This window comes from Myxine glutinosa, chromosome 1 (genome assembly GCF_964187855.1).
Source record: "Myxine glutinosa chromosome 1, kmMyxGlut1.1, whole genome shotgun sequence".
NCBI lineage: Eukaryota > Metazoa > Chordata > Myxini > Myxiniformes > Myxinidae > Myxine > Myxine glutinosa.
In genome coordinates, this window is record NC_136261.1 from 71,239,891 (window position 1) to 71,266,356 (window position 26,466).

Below are 26,466 nucleotides of genomic sequence, written 5' to 3' on the forward strand. Positions count from 1 at the left end.
ATATGTTCTTTGATTTTAATTTTGTATTAAACGGTTAAGGATCAGGAAAGAGCTCAATTACAGAAGGCCGAAGGTTAATAAATTGGAAATAGTAAAGAGAAAAAGATGGGAGTTGTGTATGAAAGAAAGTTGTACAAAGGGCCAGAGTGGGGGTTTTGCATTGAAAAGAATATATAACACTGCCCCAAAATCACAACAATAAAAGTTTTGTTTCGTACATGGAGGGCCTTTAAGGCACGTAAGCAATCCTGCCGCAAAATGCATCACATTACTGGAATTCCTGGCTCACCAAACCTTCTTTGCACTCTGGACGAGTACAACACCGCACACGGAGTCTGACCTTTCCCCCATTTTCCTCTCCTTCCCCCCTCCCTTCGTCCGTCTTCCTCTCTCGATATATTTTCTTTTTACCCTATCCTCCCCCACCATTGCTTCATCCAAGAGCGATGTAGCCCGCGTCTCCGGCCCATAACATGTGCCCTCCCTTCTCGTTTTCCTTTTCACTCAATCCTGCCTCGAGGCCCGGTGACTTTTGCTCTAGTTTTTCGGGCAGTGACCCATCATGCTAGCTGTTTATTTAAAAAATGGAGAAATAACCTTTACTTGTAAACTCTCCATCATTTGACGTACAAAGTCATCGGTACATAGTAAGAAGAAGCAAGCCTGGTGTTGGCTTAACGGTTAAGGTGGCTGGCTTGAGATCTTCGGGTCCTGAGTTTGAGTCCCTGTCATGCAGTTGAATTAACACCAGCTAGGTTGACTCAGTCTGTCATCTTTCCGAGTGCGGCAAAAATAGTACCAGGTGACTGGTTATAGAGAGGCATTGCATCAGCGGCAGCCGCACCCCTAGAAAATGATGCAACCACCAGACACAAGCTGCACACGAACCCCATCCATAAGAAGCGTGGCATTGATTGTCTTTGTGTGACTGTTGTTTCTTTTCATATTCGATCATTCATTATTATCCAATCATCAACTGTTCTCAGATTCCCACTTTGCTGCTTTTGATTCCATTCCTTTTCACCTCGCAGGTTCTTTATGTTTTGTTGAAATACGATTTTTGAGAAAAGTTCAAATGTCACTGTGTGCTTATAGACAGGTCCATGCCAGGCAGAAATGGCGCCGTTTTCCAGTCAAGGTTTTCTCAGTGGATTTATATACTTTTGATCATACTCTGTCGAATAAGCTTGTGGGCCACCCTGAAATTTGCCTCAAATCCAAGATGGCCACCAGAATAGCTAAAATAGTATTTCTGAGAGTTGCTTTTACCCATAGATGATTTTTTTTCAACTGATTGTGGCCTATTATGATAAAGAAAGATAACTCAGTCATAACTCAGCCATAAAAATTAACAATCGGTACTTTATTAACAAAATGGCCGCCGGGCAACTTCCGTATTACGGAAACTGCTATAACTTCAGTTCCGAGTGTGATATGATTATAATTTTGGTGTCCAGTCATATGTTTTTGGGGTCAAGGAATCCATATTTGTACTTTTTATTTCAGTGAAATCATTGGTTCATAAAGAAATCTAAGATGGCTGCCAATACTGGCCACCGATGTGGCAGATTCAGTCATGTCTTGTGCTCCATAATATATATTACAATACATTTTGATTCAATTTCTTGGTTTCCAAAGTCTGGTTATCCATTTAGTTGGTTTATCATGACACTAGCTCAATAGATCATCCCCTAAATCATGGATGAACAATAAATCCAAGATGGCTGCCGCTGAACGGCTCCTAGTCAGTTTTGCTTCGTCTATCAAACTACACAGGTTTATAAAATGTATCTGAATTCCCATTCAATATGATCCCCGGCTTTGGTTATGCTTTGGGAAAAATATGTTGTTCAAAAGGCACATAATCCTCAGTTACTAAGATCAAGATCAAGATCACTCTCTTCACTCTGAAAGTCTGAATAAAGTCCACAGGTATCCGAAGAAAGTTGTTCCATGGTGCTCTCCGAATTTTCCCCATCTCCTTGGTACTCTTCATCAACTTCAGATTCTTCTGCTCTTTCTTCTGCCCCACCGATACCTATAAAAAATGTGAATGGATATAGTCGGGATTCAAAACAGTAAATCATATAAAAATAACAAAATTACGATTGCATTTTGGACTTATCTACCTTGCTTTTCTCTTTCTCCACAGTGAACTTCACTGTCTTGTACATGTTTTCTGCTTGTATTCCTGTGTCTCTTCTTCCTTGAAGGCTGGCTTCTCTCTTCTACTGCATCTTCTAAATCTGCATCATACTCCGCGAGACCTGTAAGTGGAAGGTTACACATATTTAATCTGGATGAATGCACTGCCAGTGGGAATACATTGGAGGAACTTTATGACAGGAACGAAAAGCAATGATCAAAGTAATGATATATTTTTAGTATACTTACTTTGAATTTGTCTTTTCTTGCTCTTTTTCTTGGAGAGGCTTGGAGGGAGTTGCGGGCAGGTAAACCATATTGGCCTGATACCATCATCTGTATTTTCCCATCCTCTGTCAGTGATAGAAGGATACTCAATGTTTTGCTTGAGACACTGGTACCACACCCATGCCTGAAGGTCACTCCTCTTGAGGTGTTCATTGGTGCTACTCTCGTCTGGAAGGATGCTGGAACTAGATTTCACCTTTTGAGTGTTGTACGTTCGGATCCTTGTTTCAACAAAGCTTTATTGTTCACTTCCAGAATACATGCAGGTTCTGAAGAAGCATTTAGCACTGGTAGCATCTTGAAAAGATTGATTTGATCTGCCCAGCTGAGAGAGTAGATGGGATTTCTCTTGTTTCAACATCTTCTTCAATGGCTTGATTTTGCCGATGCGAAATGGGAATGATGTCGTGTCACATCCAGTAATGCTATGATATGCTGGGAGAGTTTGACACACTTCATCTCCAAAATGAGTCGTTAGTTTCTTGACACTGACGTACCGATGGTCAATCTTCATGAACCAGTCTTGTGGTGGTTTGCAGACAGAATAGGCATAGCTCAAGAGGATCAGTACATCTGTATCTGAAGCCTTAATCACAACCGGACCTTCGCACTTGCTTGCATGAAGAACAAGCCTGGTGTCAGCCTCATGATGGTTGCAGGATTCAAGTTGTTCAAACTTAGTTTGCGTGATCAACCATGTATTCTGTTCCTCTGTCACGGTGAGTGGAATTCTGAGTTTCGATCTGACTGAATCACTTTTGAAGTAAGTGACCATAAATTTAATCAGCTCAGTCTTGTTTTCAGCATTATGCAGAAATGCGTCCCAATCTTTGCCTCTGGGCATACTCTGCTCGGGGCTTGTGATGTGGGTTCTTCTACCAGAGATCCCTCGGCGTCGTTGGGTTAACTCCTTTGTAGTGGACGTACAGTAGGAATCAAATATGATCCCAAGCTGTTTTGGGTTTGACTGGCTTGGTGGCATGCAGAATTTCAATAGGGCATCAGTGTATTCTCCCCAAGTCTGTTGAGCCGGGATTGACTTTACAGCTGCCATTCCGTCAATCAGCCAGTTGCTTCTATTTGGCGGTTCCTCTGTAGTTGATGAAGATTCCTCAATAAGGTAGTTCCTCAGCGCTGCTTTAGTACCTTGTCGAATGTCTCGTTCTGGTGTGGCAAGGGCAAGTGGAATAGTTGTCAGGGGGTGTGAATGTGCCTCTTCAGGGGTAGTTGCCTTTCCTACCAACACACCAAATGCTTGTCGATCCTCCTTGAGAACGTTCACTGCCTTTGGATTTTTCTTGACCTTCTCCATGCCCGTTTTGATCTTGAGATTCACAATCCTGTCAAAAATGTTCATTCTGCCTTCTCCAGTAGCCTTGAGTCTAAGGTTAACAAAGTCTTGGAATTGTTTCTCTCCTGCTTCGGTTGATGACAACAATCCACTGACAATACCTTGGTTAATTTCCACTCCAGTTTTCATGTGACGCGCAGAACCAATCAGAAAAGGGTCAAAGTACTTATCCAATTGGATGACTAGGTTGCGAACCATGTTGTCATGCTGCCTCCGTGCCCCTATTGTTGTTTCCTTGTGAGTTGAAGAGGTCAGGATATGCAACCTTTCCTTCAATCTTCCTCTGAGCTTTGCCATTAAGTGACTCGTTTTTATGAACGCATCTGTTGTCTGCTTGCTGGTACTGTAACCGCCTTGCATTGGACCACCCCGGACTTTAACCTCTCTGTTGATTGTGGTCTCAGTGATCAAGTCCCCATGGATCGTAGAAAAGGGCTCGCCAGTCATCGACCCTCCGAATCCATTTTGCAACAGATCATCCCAGGCATCTTTGTGATTCACCTTCAGATTTTGGAGATTGACGTGTTGGAATGTCAGGTACCTAGCATAGTTGATGTGCCCGAAAGCAAAGCACTTTGGAAGAAGCGTTCTCTCTGCTGCCAGGTGTGTCGATGTGTCGACATGTGTCGATGTGTCGATTCCCAAACAAGTGGAAGTCGATGGCGTCACCAAATTTCTCAGTCAGTCGTTTTTTCAACATGCAGGTTTTTGAAATCGGAGGGTCCTCAAGTTCATTGTCTTCACTGATCTCCTTTATGTCCTCAATCAATTCTCTCAGGAAATACGCCTTTTGATCCTTGACTACCATGCGGTGAAACAGTTTGAAAAAGCTGTCCATAACCTCGGTAGCTAATCTATCCTTCTCTGCTGCATCCGCTGACAGCAACTTTCTATCATATGCATAGGTAAAATTGTCATAACAACTTTTATGATAGTACACATCAACTGCAAACATGTCATATGATGCTCCACTCAGAATAACATCGAGTCGCTTCGCTGCATCATGGAACTTATCTCCTTCATCTTTGATTTTCATGTCCTTTGAACGTTCTACTTTACTGACAGCATTCTTCTCGGAGCATCTACCAAGACCACCACTATTGTACGGTTTACTGTCATCTTTCGTATCCACGTTGCACACGAAACAGATTTGCTTTTTCTCAAGTGACCCCCTGCGTATCCTATACGCGGGAGCAGCAACTGGTTCATTCGACTCATGAATATTCTCTGAACTGGAAACGGGAAGTTTGCGAGACTGGGCTTCCTTTCGGGCAATTCTGTTCCGAAATGTGATTCTACAGTTCTCATGAATCTTGACATCATGGCCTGCACTAGATAGTCTCACAGCGGCTGATTGAAATTCAGCATATGGTGCCTGAGTACACAGACTCTTGTCAACTTTAACCCATCTTCCCGCTAATTCTTGAATAGACTGCAATCCCTCCTCAGTCATATTATAAGCTGACTCAACGTCCTTAATAGTTTCATTACAGAGGCAGCACAACGGTTTGTCGCCCCTTGCTAAACTCAAAATCGGCGTGGATGCCATTGTGCAACCCTTTTCTCCTGTGCCAAAAAAGTTTTGTCTTTATGTAGTAATTTTATGAGGATTCACTGTATCTGCTAAGCCAGGATTCATGGAATCATTTCTTTGCGTCCGCATTCATGGAATCATTTCTTTGCATCCGGATTCAAGGAATCTGAAATGGAAACCAAGAAATTGAATCAAAATGTATTGTAATATATATTTCACTGAAATAAAAAGTACAAATATGGATTCCTTGACCCCAAAAACATATGACTGGACACCAAAATTATAATCATATCACACTCGGAACTGAAGTTATAGCAGTTTCCGTAATACGGAAGTTGCCCGGCGGCCATTTTGTTAATAAAGTACCGATTGTTAATTTTTATGGCTGAGTTATGACTGAGTTATCTTTCTTTATCATAATAGGCCACAATCAGTTGAAAAAAAATCATCTATGGGTAAAAGCAACTCTCAGAAATACTATTTTAGCTATTCTGGTGGCCATCTTGGATTTGAGGCAAATTTCAGGGTGGCCCACAAGCTTATTCGACAGAGTATGATCAAAAGTATATAAATCCACTGAGAAAACCTTGACTGGAAAACGGCGCCATTTCTGCCTGGCATGGACCTGTCTATTAACACCGCACCATGAAAATACCACACTTTTCCTCTCGGTGTCCTCTTGCGCTTGGTGACTCTGCTTTTTGAGCTTTTAACCATCATCTATCTATAATTCCACTAATCTCTGTGTGTGTGTGTGTGTGTATGTGTGTATGTCTGTGTGTGTGTTTGTTTGTCTGTGACCGCTGTTTCTCGACAACCACGGGTCCGATATACTTGCAACTTGCCAGGTATATTGCTGGGGACCCGAGGATGTGCCTTTTCAAGGTTTGAAATTAATCGGACAAGTAGTTACCGAGCTATGTCCAAAAAACGATTCAACCAATCAGAGAGCAGCGAGCTATCACGTGTGCCGAACGTGGCGAACAGACTCTGCCTCGGACGGCACATTTGAGAGCGTATTCATTTATTTCACGTTGGCAAACTATGTTGGCGTTAAACTATGTTTTAAAACTAATTAAAACTAATTTGCGATTCATCGTAACTGCGATTTGCGACCTTCCGGACAGTGAAGACTTCACTTCCGGCAGCCAATCACAGAACGCGTTGTTGCGAGCCGAGCCGAGCGCCATTACGGTTCGTAATTCGATTTCTTCCGGAGAAAATAATAATTTCTCGATTTCTTATGCGCATTATTTCTCCCAGAGCGAAGGGCGGAAGCGAAGAGCGTTGTTTTTTTTGTGTACGGGCGTACGGGCGGGGTAGAGCGTACGGGTAGCGTTTTTTTTTTTTTTTGGCAAGGAACGGGCACCCACGTACGGGCATGCCCTAGTCTATCTATAATTCCAGTAATCTCTGTGTGAATGTGTGTATGTCTGTGTGTGTGTCTGTGTGTCTGTGACCGCTGTTTCTCGACAACCACGGGTCCGATATACTTGAAACTTGCCAGGTATATTGCTGGGGACCTGAGGATGTGCCTTTTCAAGGTTTCATATTAATCGGACAAGTAGTTACCGAGCTATGGCGATTTAGCCGTTCGCCGTTCGCTTTGGCTTTGCGAATGGACCAAACCATTTCATGTAAATAGAGGGGGGGGTTCTACCGTACTCGCAAGCCGTTCGCTTTGGCTTTGCGAATGGACCAAACCATTTCATGTAAATAGAGGGGGGGGGATTGTCACCGTACTCGCAAGCCGTTCGCTTTGGCTTTGCGAATGGACCAAACCATTTCATGTAAATAGAGGGGGGGGGATATAATTTTAGATATATATATAGTACGGGCATGCCCTAGTGTTGTTAATGTTGTGAATAAAGACCAACAAAATAAATGTATTTTCCTCATGAACCTTTTTTATTTTTTCTATTTTCCTGGAGTTTTTGCTATTCCGGCTTTCGCAAGATGGTGTGGGGACAGAGGATTAATTTGTTTTCCTGAGATAACTTGCTCTGGATTAATTCCACTCCTATTGCTGTTGTTAACTGTCCCAGTCAGCGTTGTGTTTTACTTCCCTTTATGTGGAGCCTTCTAAATACGTCACGTTTGTGTGGTCCTGTCATAGGCACCTGTCTCCCGTTTCCATGCACCACTCATCCCGGGTTGGGAACATGACCGTCTTTGCTACTGCGTTTCCATGTCAACTATCTAACCTGCAAGGGCTGGCCATTCGTGCTGGCCCCGATGACTTTTGGACCCTTTCCCATAGCGGGCCAAAGCAAGATTTCGAGTTCGTTCGTTTGAAGCAAAGCAATGGTGTCCATCCTTTCAGTTTTGCTGCAAGATTTGGGAAAGAACCACCCACATTCGTAGAAAAGTCACATTGCGTGGAACAGGAGCTTTTCACTCAACTCGGGTGGACTGTGAAAGCGGTTGAGGGAGAACACTGATCAGCTCAAACCCAAGTTGAGTGGTGAATGGCAATGAGGCATTAGTGTATTTGAGAGCTTGTTTGGAAGGAAGTGTGCGAAAGGAAAGGGCACAGACTCTCATGACTAGGAGCAGATGCTATTTGTTAAGCGGCATATCTTATCTACATATTATGTTCACAAAGAGTTGGGAAAGGAGTTTGGGAGTGGTGGTTTTGTTGGAGGCCCATGTTCTTGTCGAGAACTCCCTGGTGCTTTGTCAAGTTGGGAATGTTTCTGTCGTTAATGCAACCTTCACATACACGGATTATTCTTACGAGTCCTTACGGATCGCCAACTCGTAGTCAATCACAAGCATCCGTAAATAACTCGCTGGTATCCGTAGATAACTCGTCACAACTCGCAACAACTTTTGACATGTCAAAAATCATCTCCGTTATTTACGGATGCTTGCGATTGACTACGAGTTGGCGATCCGTAAGGACTCGTAAGAATAATCAGTGTATGTGAAGGCACCCTAAGATGCAGTTCTGGGCAGGTTACCACTCCATGCAAGGAGCATACAGTCACGTGAAAAAGTAAGTACACCCCATGTAAAGTTTTGACTTTTTCAACATATTTCAACATACAGCTATTTGATCTTCATTTCAACAATATTGATAGATAAAGGTGATATAATATAACAAATATGAAACATTTACATTTTGTAGTCCATTGTATAATTTAAATAAACATAAATGCAAATTTCACATGTGGAAAAAGTAAGTATACCCTTGGCTCTTATAGGTGGTATTGCCCCCTTTGGCAGAAACAACCTCAAGTAAGCGTTTCTTATAACTGTCTGTTTGAGGGGTTTCTTGCATGCACAGCTTGTTTCAAATCCCCCCACAACATCTCGATGGGATTTACATCCGGGCTTTGACTTGGCCATTCCAGAACCCTCAATTTCTTTCTTTTCAGCCATTCCTTGGTGGATTTACTGGTATGTTTTGGGTCATTGTCATGTTGCAAGGTCCACCGTCGGTTGAGCTTCAACTTTCCGACAGATGGCCTCACATTATCCTCAAGCACCCTCTGGTACAATGAAGAATTCATAGTGGATTCTATGATGGTGAGCTGCCCATGCCCTGATGCAGCAAAGCTGCCCCAAACCATAATATTTCCACCACCATGCTTCACAGTTGGTATCAGGTTCTTGTGGTCAAATGCTGTCTTTGGTTTTCGCCAAACATGTCTTCTGGTACTGTGGCCAAATAGCTCTACCTTTGACTCATCTGTCCAGAGCACATTGTTCCAGAAGTGCTGGTCTTTGCCGAGGTGTTCATTGGCAAACTTTAGTCTTGCCCTGATGTTCTTTCTGGATAGCAAAGGTTTCCTCCTGGCACACCTCCCATGTAGATCAAATTTGTGCAGCCTCTTTCTAATGGTAGACTCGTGCACTTTGACATCAACAGTGGCAAGAGCTACCTGTGGGTCCCGTGATGACATTCTGGGGTTCTTAGAGACTTCTTTCAGCATCTTGCGGTCTGCTCTCGGGCTGAACTTGCTGGGGCGGCCTGGCCTGAACAAGTTGGCAGTTGTTTGGAATCTTCTCCACTTGTAGATGATCTTCCGGACAGTCGAATGATTGATTTCAAATTGTTTGGAGATCTTTTTAAATCCCTTCCCAGACTCGTAGGCATCCTTCTTTCTGACCTTCTTTCTGAAGGCCTCAGAGAGCTCTTTTGATCTCGGCATGGTGACGCCGCACACTTCAACAACAAAGAGCAAACCAAACTAAATGTCTGAGGTTTAAATAAGACAGGTTCCTCCAACATCCTCTCTAACGATGTTCTAAACATTTGCACCTGAGCTGGTGCACCTGATTCTCATTTTAGGTATTTTAAGTAGTGATAAATGTGGGGGTGTACTTACTTTTTCCACATGTGAAATTTGCATTTATGTTTATTTAAATTATACAATGGACTACAAAATGTAAATGTTTCATGATATTTGTTATATTATATCACCTTTATCTATCAATATTGTTGAAATGAAGATCAAATAGCAGTATGTTCAAATATGTTGAAAAAGTCAAAACTTTACATGGGGTGTACTTACTTTTTCACGTGACTGTATATTTCCACTTAGCAGTTATGGAAAACATCAGTGAGGGCATTGCGATGATGCTTTGGCTACTCCACCAAGTCAGTACCTTCCCCTATGTTTCTGTATAAATTCATTGGAAAAGACAATTATGCTCAAAAGGTAAATTGCATGTCGCGGTGCAATTTTTCTTGTGTGGAAACTTTTAGTGATTGGATGTAGAAAATGTATTTATGGCCTCAGTTCTGTGCATATTCCTCTATAAAAACTCATTTTAAATGAATATTACTCTTCTATTCAAATCAATGCAGGTATAAACTAGAACGGCACTCGGTATAGCGCATACCACCGCCAGGTTGAACAGTTTATGTTGTGTACCCACTGATAGGCCGGATCTGCATATGGACCTGGACCAAAATCGAATCGGCTTGTTTTTGTCCTCCGAACAAACTCATCCACCAAGTTTTGTCATATCCAGTCCACAACGTTTTGAAATGTCATGTCATATATTGTTTTTGGCCCTATCTGTCAATGATGTAGAATCACTTAAGAACATTCCCTTATCCGGATCTGGATTCGGATCTTCACCAAAATGGAGCCAATATGTCCTTGTCACGCACCCAACCTGTCCACAAAGTTTCAACAGAATCTGTCCATAACCTTTTGAGATATCGTGCTATATATCGTTTTTGGCTCCCATACCATGTGACCTACGACGTCAGTTATCAATAAATATTTTCCATGGGAAGTCCCTCCTATGTTTAAAGGTTCACATCGATAGGACAAGAAGTTGCATAGAAAATAAAATTTGAAATGAAGATATATAAACGTGGACACAGACACAGACAACAGTCAATTGCAACCCCTTCAGGGCAAGACTAAATACTGTATATGGTTACTTCAATTTTCTGGTAGTTGTGTGTTTTTGTGGTTTGATTATTTAATTTATTTACTTGCAGGCTTTTTAAAAGTTATGTAAGTGAAGTCTTCAATTGAACAAAGTTTGATCTGAACAACGTGTGTCGCTTTAAAAGGCATCAAGAAACATTGCAGCGATGCCAACTCTCCCGTTTTGTTCGTGCATGCTCCTGTTCCTCTTTACTATTCCCTACCAGCTTCATTGTAGGAGATTATAGCTTTGCTCTCCATCTGTCCATCCGTTCGTCTGTCCCACATGTCATTTTCCAGACTTTCCACTCTTACCCTTTAACATATTCAACTGTAACTTGGTGCATGGCTTTATCATGATAAGTTACAGAACAAGTTCTAGCTTCAGGACGTTTCGTCAAACTTTCACAGAGTTATGCCCTTTGTGGACTTAGAAAATATCACACCCGTAGGAGACATGTATTGCAAAGCACTTATCCCTTCGTTAACCTTAATTTCCCATTTATCAGAAATTTTCCTGTGTATACCAGGTCCTGATTACATGTCGAAGCATATATGGTTGGTGCTTTTGGAGTCAGTCGATCCCTTTATTAGTCCGCGTACCCAGGAGGGACTATATGTTTGCTCTCCGTCTACGGTCTCTCCGTCCCAACTGTAGTTTTCTAGACTTTTTCCCCATACCCTATAACATATTCAACTGAAACTTGGTACATGGCTTTATTATGATAAGTTACATAACAAGTTCGAGTTTCAGGATGTTTTGCCAATCTTCCACGGATTTATAGCCTATTTAGACTTCGAAAATATCACATTATACATGGGTCAGTTCTCCAGACTATTTTTCCCATACCCTATAACATATTCAACTGAAACTTGGTACATGGCTTTATTATGATAAGTTACAAAACAAGTTCGAGTTTCAGGATGTTTTGCCAATCTTCCACGAATTTATAGCCTATTTAGACTTCGAAAATATCACATTATACATGGGTCAGTTCTCCAGACTTTTTTCCCCATACCCTTTAACATATTCAACTGAAACTTGGTACATGGCTTTATTATGATAAGTTACAAAACAAGTTCAAGTTTCAGGGTGTTTCATCAAATTTTTAAATTTATTATGGCTTTACTTTGCAAAATATTGGGACCTGTAGGGGACATGGATTGCAAAGCAACCCTCCCTCTTGTTTTGTTCATCAGAAGGAAGTTAAGCCGAAGGACCCGTCTGCCGATGCTGGTTGTTGGTAGACATTAAATGTCCTTCGGTGTCTTTTGTGAAGAGTAGGCTCGTTATCGCCGGCACCCTGAGAAAATGACAAATTCATGCCCTGATTGACTGCTGAAAAGACAACGGAAAACCACCCAGTATGACCCTTGCTAATGGATTGCTTCAGCAGTACCGCCGCTCTTTAAAGAGCGTGGTACAATGATGATGATGATGAGACTGCAAAAGCAACGGAAATATAGAGTGCGAGGTCCATTTATACTGTGAGATACAGTTGCTCAAGATAATTACCAAAATGCAAAACTACCAATGTTATTTTTGCCATTTAGAGTTTACCAGGACACATTGGGAATGGATTCAGATTTGTTTCATAAATTAAACCATCCATGAAATGCATGGCACAATATAATTCGCCGGTGATCAGCATCTCGTGCTTCCATCCATAATGCTTTCATCTCTGATATAGCAGCAGATAAACATTTAATTTCAAAATCCTCTTGAGATTTGTGGTGGTTTTCCGCCATGTTTTGCTTTTTGCAGTTCGATGGTTAAACATCTTGAGCTCTCTCAACACAATCGTGATCCATCTCATTCTGTCTTCGAAAGCCCTCAAACTAATTGCAATCAAGAATGGTATGGTGTACCCACGTCTTGCAGGTATCACCCGTGAAGAGATTTATTCGTCTTATGTCATGCATCACGTCACCTTGTGCGTGGATCCCCCAACTCGTAAAAACAAGTGTTTTTTGTTTTGTTTTTTTATACAGGTATGAAAGATTAACACCAAGAATCTTCCTAGGGACACACACCGAAAGATAAATACAGTTTCGACAAAAATACAATTGTGAACAATTACTTAACTTCGAAAGCGTGAGAGCGTGGACAGCTTCGAAAAACCGTGCCGTCGCCGACAAAGATCTCGCGATCAAGTGTTGTTTTAATTTGTAGGATGTTTTGGTTTTTTGGCCTTATTTCCTCCATCCTTAGAGTCGGAACATCAAACATCCCTCGAGAACATCAAAATATCAGAGAGTTTGGAGGATAAAGGACAAGAATTTTCCTATGGCTTTATTAAATGGCCCACTGTTGAAAAGTTCCGCAACATTCCCGACAAAGTTTCTTGAAATGGTTGCAACAAAGGCGGTTCTTTTTTTTTTTTCTCTTTTCCTGAAACGTTTTCGCTTTGGCCAAAGTGATGCAGTCAGGGGGTGGCGCAGATGCCCAGAGGAAAGTGGGTAAAAGGTGAAACTTGAATCTTTTTTTTTTCCCTCTCTCCCACACCCTGTCTCTATTACAGTTTGAGTCACATAGACAAGTCACAGTCTCGATAGCTGAAGGGGGAGGAGTGGTGTGCCGCAGTATGTGGAATGGAGCGGGGCACTATAATAGTTTGTTCTTGTGGTTTATTCTATTACCTTTTTATCCATGAATTATTTGGAGAGCGAAAGATTAGAAGGTTTCTCCCAAAGAGAATGTTTTGACTTTAAGTAAGTTGGTCAAAGGAAAAGTTTTATTATTTTAGAGTTTAAATTTGGAAAATATACACTTCCTGTTGATCCAGCTCACAAAGAGTTGTGGGTTTTCAAAAATTGTTGACAGTTCTGACATCTCTCCAAATAATACTGCAGGCCATAAATGTCTTTTGATTTCAATTACTTGAGATTGTTGCAAGCAGTGAAACAATTCTGTGGTTTGTTCAGTTTGGTCCAACTACCTCTTTTACGCATTGGAAAATGCAAATCGAAAGCTGTTATTCTTTCAATCCCCTCCTCGCATCATCTTCCTCATTCAGCCAAAGGAATGTCATATTCTCTTATTTGCGGAAATTCTGCTCAAGCTACTGCTGTATTGAAGAAGGAAAACAAGAATAAGTACAGCACTCCTTTCTCATCTTCAGACGCATAGGGCTGCCGCTCAGAACTGCCACTTGAATGCCGACCCTAAAGCCATCAGCCATTGATTCCGTGGCCCGACGGGTTGCTTAGCAACTGCGGATGCCAATTGAAGCCACCAAACCTAGCAGGGTCCTCGCTCTTATCAATCGCGTTACCTTACTAGTGGTTTGGTTACTTTAACTAGGGAACCGTGCTCTCGACTCCACACCCTGTCTATTTATTACATATAGCTGAGCGAAACCATGGGTCGGCTATATCAGAGGGAATTAGTGGGGCAGAACTTCCTGTCTATCCATATGCACACCCAATGTCAGACCAATGAAGGAAAGGACAACCGAGCAGGTTTGAAAGTACAGTTTACCAAGACTGAAGCACGTATTTACAGTCACAATTATTTATGGAGATCACAATCAATTGAGCATGTATTTACAGTCATAATTATTTACAGCACACACACAGCTCAAAAGGTACAGAGAAAAGAGAATTAATTACCCTCGCACGTTTCTCCTTACTACAATCTTAATTACCTATGGACGAACAAGACAGGTGCCACAATCACACGGGAAAAGTAGAGAGAAAGAAGAAGAAGAAGAGTATAACATGGGTACGGCTCCTGTCTCACCTGACACAATGTGGGCTTGTGTTGATCCAATGTGAGAGGTAGGATGGGTAGGGGAACTGGGGATTTAGGGAGTGCCCGTGCAGAATCACGCAGAGACATATAGACTCATAACAGACTCATGTAGAGCAGATAGTCATGTCCTGGGCACCTCCAACTCCTCCCGGCGGCTCTCTTGGTTAGGGCAGGCAGATATCAGCTTAACAAAGAGTCGGTCAGACCTATTGACTTCACAATGAGTCAGACTGGCAGACAGACTTTGTCCGCTCACTCGCTTTGGCTTTTATGGAGGCTGGGACGGGGTGTGGTAACGGTGCTTCATGTATCGTTATTCATGCATCGTATTGCTATTTTACTCTGCAATTATTTTCTTTCCTCGACTTTCCTCTCGAATGCGGCAAAAATAACATGTTGAAATGTCTACTTGAGCTGTGAGCATAAACTTTGAATTACAATGTGAAGTTGTAACAGTTTTCAATTATTTTGAAGGAATAAGAGTTTAATTATATATGAATGAATGAATGATCGTTTTAAGGCCATTTTCCCCGCTAGAGCGGGGGTTGGCCTTGCGGGCCCCATGACAATCATGGTTCCCTGTTTGAGGCAATGTTTTTATGGCCGGATGCCCTTCCTGACGCCAACCCTTAGTCACCTCTTACGATGCGCAGGGATACGGTGTACCTATTCTAAACCGGGGTACACACCGGGAAAGAGTTTAATTATATAAAGTTGTTAAAATCAGAAGGAAGTTCACATGCAACCCTCAGCATACTTTTTCCCCATACTCTGTGATTACCTCGTAATGTTGTTACATTGATTATCTTGTTGTTCTCAAGTATCTTATTTAGGCAAAAAATCGAAAATTATTGAACAGCGGAAAGATTTCTGTAAGTATTGTCATGTCAGAGGGGTCAGTTAACACAGATCATCTGAGCCGGATGGTCTTAAGATCTCCTCGGAAGCTGAAACGATCTTTTAAGTTACTGCATTCATAATAACTGTACTGCGTTGTTTCTAACTATATTCCCCAAGCATCAGCCAAATGAAAGCCAAAGCTGCTAGTGTTCATGTGCGGGATGCAAAAGGTGGGAAAACGCTTCTTATAGTTTAAAGGGGTTTATTGTCAAAGTATTCAGGGAAAAGGGAGGACAATCAATAAACAACGGCACCGATCTGGTGGTCGACAGGCACAGATAGGAATGAAAGGAACACACAATATTGTGCATAATGAGAACTAAATATAACCCACTAATGGCGCCAAATACCGGACTCACACAACAAAGGGGAACAGCACAGGCGAGGATTTGAGGCTGGCACGAGCTGGTAGTGGCTGCAAGACGGTGATGGCAATGCAGCCTGACAAGGTTCATGAAGTGTGGCTCTGGGCGGAAGGGGAGAGGATGATGGTGAGGAGAAGGCCAGGAGACAAGAAAATTGTGGCCAAGCAGAGGGAAATATCTCTTCTCCTGCATGTCCAAGGTCCAACTGCCGCTTGCATGAATGGACACGGCCCTGCCCACCTCCTGGGCCGCTCTAATGCATGGCGGGTCCCTCTCATTGGCCACCCGTTTCCAGTGGGCAGCACTGCATTTCTGGCCACCCTACCCCTCTCCAAGGCTCCACAGCCAACTTTACCGCCATGGCCTACAATCTGCCGGCAAAACAGTTTGTGATGGTTCCCATGGAAAGTGCGTAGCTCTTTCTCGTGTGCCTTTGATGTTAAATGCTACAAGTTCTCCACATGGTTTCACCTGTTACAGGAGGTGTTGCACAACAATCTCACCCTATTCTGCTCCATAAAGGATTGTCACTGCCCCATCAAACACATAGAAGAAACTATTCTTAAAACTATCTATAACCTGAGTGTGACCATTTAACTCGTATTTCAATAGTGTGTGTGTGTGTGAGTGTGGGGTGGGGGGGTTTATTAGAGGTTTTGAGGCTCCTGGAAAAGCAGAACAACAGAGTGAAAAGGGTAAACAGACAGGAAGTGAACAAGAAACAGGCAGACATGAACACAGATCCACCACAGCATGAGGAGAGGGAGTTGCAGGTGAAATTGGATGTAGGAACTGCAGATTTGAAGTGCTGGTGCTGGTGAGACAATTGACTCAGGAAGACAGTTCCACAAACAAGAGCAGAGGGGGATTAGAAGTGAGGATCAAGCTCAGAGGAGGATAATAAGATAAACAACAACAACAACATGCATTTTAAAGGCCATTTTCCCTGCTAGAGCGGGGGTTAGCCTTGCAGTCCCCATGACAATCTTCTCCATTTTGCCCTATTTTCTGCATCTCTCCTTGTTAACCCCCTTGCCCGCATTTCTTCTTCCACCATCTTTAGCCAAGTCTTTCTCGGTCTTCCCCGTCTTCTACTTCCTTCTACATTCATTTCCATCACTCTTCTCAACCAGTCACTTTCATCCTTCCTCAACACATGACCAAACCATCTCAACCTGTTCCTCTTCACAGCATCAATCACAGGCTCTATTCCCATCATCTTTCGCAATTCATCATTTGTCTTCCTCTCTCTCAACGATACTCCGCACATCCGTCGAACCATTCGCATTTCCACCCTTTCCAACCTTCGTTCATGCTCTACGTTCATTACCCATGTCTCGCTCCCATAAATCATAACACTTCTCACACATGCAGCATACACCTTTCCCTTCAGCTTCAACGACACTCCCCTCATCATCAGCACGCCACTCAATTCCCGAAACTTCTTCCATGCACATCTCACTCGAGCAACCGTTGCCGAGTCTGATCCACCTTCTCCATTCAGCATGTCTCCGAGGTAGCAAAATGTTTTCACACCTTCCAGCTTCATGCCGTCTCCAAGATCCAACTCAACATTTCCTCCATCTGCAGCTCCCTCTGTGCACACCTTACATTTGAATGTAGCTGCCACACTGGTTAATGACCCTCTCAGACCACTACATTTTTGATGAACCCACTCAGCGCACATTGTACACTGAATGGAGTTCACTCCGACACCCTTCCTACACACAGCACAGGGCCACTTCCCAGTTCTTTCCACCTCACCACATGCTTTACCACTTGCCATCACCTTCCTCTTTCCGATATTCACCTTCAGACCTTTTGTCTCCATACATTCCTTCCACATGTTCATCTTTTCCTTCAGTCCATCCATACTTTCCGCAATCAACACCAGATCATCTGCATACAACAACTCCCACGGTAAACCCTCCTTTACGTTCTGAGCCAGCACCTCCATCACAGCTACAAATAGTAGTGGACTTAGTACCGACCCCTGATGCACTCCCACCTTCACCTCAAACTCACCACTGTTCCCGTCCTTCGTCCTTACAGCTGTGCGCGCTCTTTTGTACATTGCCATCACTACTCTGATCAACCATTCCTCCACTCCTAACTTCCTCAATGCCCATGTCAATACTTTGCGTGGAACCCGATCGAATGCTTTCTCCAGATCAACAAACCCAAGAAACAACTTCTTCCTCTTCTCCATGTACTTCTCCTGCAACTGCCTCACAATGAAAAGCGCGTCTCTCGTTCCTCTTCCTGGCATAAATCCAAACTGCATTTCGTCGATCTTCACTTTCTTCCTTATCCTCCTCTCCAACACCCTTTCCAATACCTTCATTCCATGCTCCAATAACTTTATCGCTCGGTACGAGCCACACTCCAGAGGGTCACCTTTCCCCTTGTATAGAGGGACGAGGGTACTCAGTTCCCAAACCACTGGAATGCGGCCTTCTTTCACCACCAGATTACAGATCTCTGTCATTCTCTTCACACCCCAACTTCCTGCTGCCTTCAACATATCTCCCACAACTCCCGTCGGCCCTCCGGCTTTTCTACCCTTCATTGCTTTTATCGCTTCCTCAACTTCCTTCTCAGTTATCTTCTCTGCCGGTCCTAAAACAGGGTTACTCTCTATGTTGCCATCCCATTCATTCTCTGTATTCAACAGCATTTCCATATATCTTTTCCATCTTCCTTTAATTCCATCTGGGTCGACAACGATTTGTCCCACTTCATCCTTCAAGCAACCCACCCCCATCACATCACACCTCTCTTTCGCTATCTGCTTTGCAATCCTGAATACTGCTTTCTGAACCTCTTCTGAATCCAAGCGTTCTCCTCCGAACATTTTCCTACATGCCTCCTGTGCCTTTGCTACCTCTTTCTTTGCAACCTTCCTGGCTGCCTTATAACTTTCATGCTCTGCTGTTTCTGCTCCCGTACCCTTCGCCTTCTGCCACTCCTTGAACTTCTACCTCTTCTCGTCAATCCTCTTTCCAACTTCATCATCCCACCACCATGTTTCCGAGTGCCTCGGTGGTCCTTTTGTCCATCCACATACCTCACCAACGGCTCCCAACAGACTAGCTTTCATTGACATCCAACCACTTTCAAGCTCAACCACATCAACCTCTACCCTACTCAGCCTCTCTTTTAATGCCTCCCTTACTGTCACCTCTTTCAACCTCCACACCTTCATTCTCGGTTGGTACTTCACCCGCCGAGCTCTCCTCGCACCTTTCACCCTTACGTCGCAGACAACCAAGTGGTGCTGTGAAACAGTCTCCTCCCCCGGCATCACCTTTGTGTCTCGGAGGTGCCCCCTATCTCGCCTACGCACCATCAGGTAGTCGACGGTTGTCGTCGACCCACCTGACGTGTATGTAACAAGCTTATTATCCCCTTTCTGGAACTGAGTATTACAAATCAACAAATCAGCTCCATCAGCAAACTCCAAAATCCTTTCACCTTCTCCATTTCTCACACCATATCCGTAACCCCCATGAACTCCGTCAAAACCATCCATACTCCTTCCCACATGTCCATTTAGGTCTCCTCCTACCACAACAACTTCCTCATCTTTCACGTTTTCCATCAGCTTCTCTATCGCACACCAGAACTTGTCCTTCTCTTCATCGCTCCGACCAACCTGCGGAGCATATCCCGAGATGATGTTCACCAAGAGCTTTCCAATCATCATTTTCACCATCATCAACCTATCACTCACTCTAGTCACACTCACCACACTGTCTACAAACTCCTCAGAAAACAGGACACCAACACCTTTCACGCCCCCCGGGCACCCTTGCCACACAAACTTGTATTTCTGTCCCTGCCTACCCTTCACCATTCTCACACCACTTCCCTTCCATCTCGTCTCTTGCACACAACATATGTCCACTCTTCTTCTGACCAATACTTCCACCACTTCTCCTGATCTCCCTGTCATTGTCCCTACATTCCATGTCCCAAACCTCAGAAACCGATCTCCACTTCGGGCTGTACCCTGCCCACATGTAGTTGTAATTGTCATGGTTTTCTTTTTGAGGTAATGTTTTTATGGCCGGATGCCCTTCCTGACGCCAATCCTCTTAGTCGCCTCTTACGACACGCAGGGATACGGCGTACCTATTCTTATCCAGGGTACACACTGGGAAACGTTTAACACATGGAAATCGTGGGGGGGGGGGGGGGGGGGGTCACGGCTGCGGTTTAAACATATTTAAATAAATATTTAAGCAAAACCATGAAAACAATCTGGGAAAAGTCTCTTAAGTGAGAACGTGGATTTGAGAAAGCAGGAGCAGAGGTGGAAGAAAAACGAGATATAGGGGGCGGGGCACAAGTCGAGACGAGGAGGCCGCACGAGGCACCAGGCCGCACGAGGCGCGAACAAAGAAACGACTAATTACACACAAATTTGCAACAACTACAAAACCAAAACCAAATGGAAACGCACAATAACACATACACAACAAAATACGCAGCGGAAATTTGACAAAGAAACGAACGGGAAAACACTCAAACTTTGATGCCGTGGAGAGATCAAAGCAAGCCCCGTCGCTCGAGGGACCGGAAGCGGATAATAAGATAAACGTTTCAGGTAAAACCACGTGTGACCGGAGGGATAATGGCAAAGCAAGAAGGTGGGAGGAACACTATCAGAATGTGTTTGTCCTCAAAAGTCCTTCCTCTAATAATCTAATCTATCTATAATTCCAGTAATCTCTGTGTGTGTGTGTGTGTGTGTGTGTGTGTGTGTGTGTGTGTGTGTGTGTGTGTGTGTGTGTGTGTGTGTGTGTGTGTGTGTGTGTGTGTGTCTGTGTGTCTGTGTGTGTGTGTGTCTGTGTGTCTGTGTGTCTGTGTGTGTGTTTGTTTGTCTGTGACCGCTGTTTCTCGACAACCACGGGTCCGATATACTTGAAACTTGCCAGGTATATTGCTGGGGACCCGAGGATGTGCCTTTTCAAGGTTTCATATTAATCGGACAAGTAGTTACCGAGCTATGTCCAAAAAACGATTCAACCAATCAGAGAGCAGCGAGCTATCACGTGTGCCGAACGTGGCGAACAGACTCTGCCTCGGACGGCACATTTGAGAGCGTATTCATTTATTTCACGTTGGCAAACTATGTTGCCGCTATGTTTGCGTTAAACGATGTTTTAAAACTAATTAAAACTAATTTGCGATTCTTTCGCTTTCCTGCACGTTTGTGCATGCTATGGCGATTTCTTTACCAAACTCCGCAAGCCGTTCGCTTTGGACCAAACCATTTCATGTAAATAGAGGGGGGGGGGGATTGTCACCGTACTCGCAAGCCGTTCGCTTTGGACCAAACCATTTCATGTAAATAGAGGGGGGGGATATAATTTTAGATATAGATATAGTACGGGCATGCCCTAGTGTTATCAATACCAATTAACTGCACTGTACGCAACTTTCCACAACAAATGTTATTTGACATTTTAATGGTAATTATGGAGGGTTTTCTGAAATAATGTCTTTTAAAATAATGCAAATATAGTTTATTGGCCAGAACTCCATGGGCACAATGAACTTGAAGTGTTATCTGGAAGCAAGCTCAGATGTATGATGTTTGGACGACAGAGCAGTGTTCAAATAGGAAAAGGCTGGGCACATGACCACAAAGTGGAACAAGAAGCAGTGTTTGGGAGTGGAAGTGATGATGGGAAGGATGGGGATTGTGGAGGAGGTTGGGGGAAGATTGAGGAAAATGTACAGTATGATGTGATGCAATTGTCTGGAAGCATGGTGATATCATGGGCATTTACTTTATTATTTGCTTTCTCTACCTTATTATTTCTACCAACGTGTTGGCATTTGCACACATGGCACTGCGTGACATTGAAATTCCTCTACTTTATGTGAAACCAATGTTCGGGTTGCATCTGACAAGATCTAATTTTAAAAGATTTTTTGATGGAAGATATCCAGACCAAATAAAATCCTCCCCCTAATCTTTGCCACCTTGCCAGTTCCCCCTCCGTCCTCTGCCCTTTGAGGGGAAAACCTAGCTAGGACAGACACACTGAAGCTAAATGGTAAACAGAGAAAGAAAACGGATTTTTTAAATGTTTGTCACAAAATAAATGAATGAATGAATGATCGTTTTTTTTAAAGGCAATTTTTCCCCGCTAGAGCAGGGGTTAGCCTTCCGGGCCCCATGACAATCATGGTTCCCTGTTTTGAGGCAATGTTTTTTTTTTATGGCCGGATGCCCTTCCTGACGCCAACCGCCAACCCTTGGTCACCTCTTATGATGCGCAGGGATACGGTGTACCTATTCTAAATCGGGGTACACACCGGGATCATTCATCCCAGCAAGCTGGTACTCAATTTGCCGACCTCGGAAGGATGACAGGCTGAGTCAACCCCCCTGGTGTTAATTTAGCGATCGACCGGGATTCGAACCCAGGATCCTAGGATCCCAAGCCGGCACCCTAACCGTCACAAAATCACAAGCGATTTTAAAAAACGGGGCTTGATGGGCTGCTGCGAGGCTAATAAGGCCTATTTATTGTCACTATGACTTTGCCCTTTCAATTTTGACCCAATTTTAAATTATTGTCTCCATATTCTCATCAGAAAGGTTTGTTGAAAATTTGATGACAAAGGCTCAAATGGTAAAAAAAGGTTATGGACACACACACACACACACACACACACACACACACACACACACACACACACACACACACACACACACACGCAGCCACAGCCACACACATAAGCACATAATCAATTGCAAAACCTCGTCTCCTGCAGCGCAGGTGGACGGGCTAACCTGAGCAGTTGTTCCAATGTTATTTCCATACATCAATATACTCAAACTTGCGTTATCGCCTTGTATTTCCCTGATAATGTGTGAATGAGCGTAGGCACAAATTATTTATTTTTAAAACAAAAATTCCAACAACCTCAAAGTTGTACAAATGGCGTTATACTCTACCTTGATTTTATTCCTTCGATTAACCCTTGAAAAAGTTTCTAAAGTCCACAGAGTTAATGTGTACATTTCTTGTATGAAGAAAGAACATCAGCACATGATGGATGAATGAACGTAGTGCAAGACATGTATAACGTTGTGGTCACAGTTTCCTGATGCAAGTCGTCAGACCGAAGCTGCCATCTTTTCTTCCTTTGATGAAGTCTCTCAAGGTCATTTGCATTTCACAACACCTGCGAGCTTTTATTTACGGCGAATGCAGTTTCAGGTAAAGGTTTGATGAAAAGGGTTTGATGGTTTCATGAAAAAAAAAAAAAATTGTTAGGTTTGATGCAGTGCACTAAAAGGCCTCGCTCATGCCACTGTATCATTGCACTTTGTATCCTCATCTCTTTTGCGCTTTTATTATCCCAGCAAGATCCCAAGATCCATACTTTCCACCAAAGGAACTCTAATTCATCCGACAATTCACAAGATCCGGCAATAAAGTGACTGGCGGCATTCCATGTTGCCCCTATTGCAGTGAAACTCTTGGACGATGCTTGAGCTGATGGGTTGGACTGCCCGGTTACTATTATCACTGTAAGTGCATGGGGATTGTGCCAACGCAGATAAGTGAGAATTTTGCTTTTGTAGCTACTTTGGTGCTTTTTTCTCAGCCCTCTATCAAAGAATGGCAGGGAACATGATATGGACTTTGCAAGTTCGTGACCGTTTTATTGTAAGCCTTAGAGCAGTTACATCATCGTACATGTACAACATTAAATTGTGCATTATGCACCATGAGTGGAAAGTCCAGCAAACTATGGTCGTCTCTTTTGGGAGTTTTCACGGATAATACTGTGATCTTCAGTGGCGTTCCCAAATGACTGGATTTGCTGTCACTTCTGCTGAGTGCGTTTTTGGGAAGAAGAAACCTATGGGTTTATTCTAATGTGGGAAGCTATAAAGTATAAACGCAACAATTGTTGGCCAATCACCAATTTGTAGGGTGCAATGTGAATTTTTCATGCACTTCCTCAAAGCTTCTGCTCCGGTTTTTTTTTTCTTGTCATTTTATTTTACCTTTTTACTTTATATTATACAGGTATTTATGCTCCTGGTAGAGCTATAGGACAAGGAGTAGACAGGCGACATACCAATGATTACAAAAGGTGAACAAACAAACATGCTTCAGGAATGTGAAAACACCATGGGTTGTTATAGGGGACACAAATGTCATTGTGAGCTGCCACCTTGTAGGATTTGTACCTGTGACGTGTCGCAGGTCTACAAGAGCTCCACACAGTTGTTGTTGTTGTTGTGGTTCTTGTTGAGGGTTGATTTTTGAAATGTGCACCCATTGGTCGGACAGCTGCTGGATCTCACCCACATTTGTCACTTGACTCCACCCGCCATGCGACCCGCCAAAATAATATGGCCGCCATCTTGGTTTTCAGGCGGGCCTAAGATATCAGGCCTGTAGGCCTCTGCTGATTACACACTGCCCGGGTTTGTTGCATCAGATTTCCATTGACTTTGCCTTGGTTAAGTGGTATTCATGTTGAGGGACCTCAAAAAATAAATATTATCAATGTCGAATAAAAAAATATAAGTAAGGTTTAATCAAGCCCGTCAGTATGCACGGTATGCACTTCCCTAAAAAATATCGTTATGTAATTTTTGAATGGCCCCATATTAGGGTTAAACAATCCATGACCGTGTGACGGTGCTGACGAATCAGCATGTTCTGATATAACCATGGCGGAGGTTGACATGGATGAGTGGTGTCAAGTTAATCTTTTAATAGCGCATTAAATGTTTGTTTCCCGATCGCGCTGTTCATCTTTTAAGAGTGCTTTAAATGTTTGTTTCCTAATTTTTTTTTTTTTTTTTTTTTTTTTTTCTTGTATACTGAATCGAGGCTCGTGAAAGAGCTAACATTTATTTCACAAACAAATCAACCAGACAAACAAAATATATAAAAAGAGGGAGCGGAAGACAAGATGGGGAGAGAAGGGGAAGCCCCCAAACACAACATTTGAGAGCAGGGAGATGTGTGGGAGGGAGAGGGCTTGGGGGGAGGAGGCGTGGGAAGGGGGGGGGCGGAAATATAAAACGCAAGGACACCAAGGACTTCCAGGACAGAAGTTGGTATTTCAAAAAAGTGGATTTGGGGTGAAATTAGCGGGGATAGAAAAGATCAAGGTTTTGGATTGGGGAAGATAAGAGATGGTGGTGAACAGCTGTTTTAAAGACCTGGAAGGTGGAGTGGGATTGAAGAGAGTGAGGGAGTTTGTTCCAGAGGCGGGAGAAAAGAGGAATGAAGGAGTGAAGGTGAGCAGAGAGTCTTGATTTTGGCAGTTTGGCCATAAGAGGGTTGCAGGCAGATCTTGTGCGACCTGTAGGAATATTTGGGGGACGGAGCCCAGAGAGAGCTGGGAGTGGCAATGCCAGAGAGGAGTCGGTAGAAGATGGAAAGACCACCAACCTGCCTGCGGTGAGTGAGTGAAAGGCCCTTGGAGCTAGCTTCATCGCGGGAGATTCCAATGATTCTGAACGCTTTGGTTTCAACAGTGTGAAGACGAGCTAGGTGTGAGGCAGGAGCACCAGCCCAGAGGGGAGAGCAGTATTTCATTGAGCTGCGGATGAAAGCCTTGTATGTGGTGAGGAGCTCAGGTGTGCTAAGGAAGGACTTCGCACGACGGAGGATGCCCAGTCGGCGACTGGCTTTGGAGGCCAGATTTGAAATGTGGTTTTCCCAGGAAAGATCATGGCAGATAGTGAGACCCAAAAGCTTGAGTGACAGAACTTCTTGTAGAGGATTATTCAGAAAGTGGATGGGAGGGTTGTCCAGTCGGTCTTTTCGGAGAGACATCGTAAGAGTGTGAGATTTGTCAGGATTGAAAGACATGTTCCACTTGTTTGCCCAGTCTGTGATTTGTCCAGGTCTGCAGAGAGTGAGGAGGCTGCAGACTGCCGATCTACGGGATGAGGAATGGAGCGACAGAGAGTAGAGTCATCAGCAAAGCGATAGAGAGGATTTTCAAGAGAGTCAGAGAGATCATTGATGAAGACCAGAAAAAGCACAGGGTCCAGAACACTGCCTTGGGGAACTCCAGCCTGAACAGGAAGAGGAGATGAGAGAAACCCATTCAGGGCCACACGTTGACTACGACTAGAGAGGAAGTTCGCCAGCCATGCGTGGAGATTTCCATGGATACCAAAGGAGGAGAGTTTGGTGAGCAGAGCGGGGTGCCAGACCGTATCGAAGGCACGTGATATGTCAAGGGAGACAGCTCTAATTTCCTGTTTGGCATTGAGGACCTCCATCCATTGTTGAGAAAGCAGAAGCAGCATGTCCAGAGTAGAGTGACCAGGTCTGAAACCAAATTGATGATCAGAGATCAAGACATTGGAGAAGAGGAAAGATTTCATATCTGAAGCAATGATGGATTCCATGACTTTGCTGATAATTGGGAGAAGGCTGATTGGTCTGTAGTTGCTAGGATCTGTTTTTGCACCTTTTTTGTGCAAAGCGGTGATGTTGGCTGATTTCCAAGCAGATGGCAGATGACCTTGAGCAAAAGAGAGGGTGAAGAGAACAGAGAGAGGGAGTGAAAGAGCGGAAGAACAGGATTTTAGGACCCGTGGGCTGATGCCGTCAGGTCCAGTTGCAGAATCAGAGTCGAGGGTTGACTTAAACTTTTCCACCTTGTCAGGAGGAAAGGACACAGAGTCCAGGAGTAGCTGGGTACGACTGGGTATGGTGTGTACAGAGAGG

The 26,466-nt window shown here is 43.6% G+C and overlaps 1 protein-coding gene and 1 long non-coding RNA gene across 12 annotated transcripts in view; one reads left to right on the forward strand and one right to left on the reverse strand.

The window, feature by feature from the left end:
• Positions 1-26,466, forward strand: part of LOC137424966 (dedicator of cytokinesis protein 7) — a 212,011-nt gene that overhangs the window by 80,179 nt on the left and 105,366 nt on the right. The window lies entirely within an intron of this gene.
• LOC144889729 (uncharacterized) lies at positions 1,965-3,176 on the reverse strand. The gene is made up of 3 exons (XR_013622029.1): positions 2,395-3,176; positions 2,130-2,267; positions 1,965-2,038 (listed from the first exon to the last, which is right to left on the reverse strand). It is a non-coding gene; the product is annotated as an uncharacterized LOC144889729 (long non-coding RNA).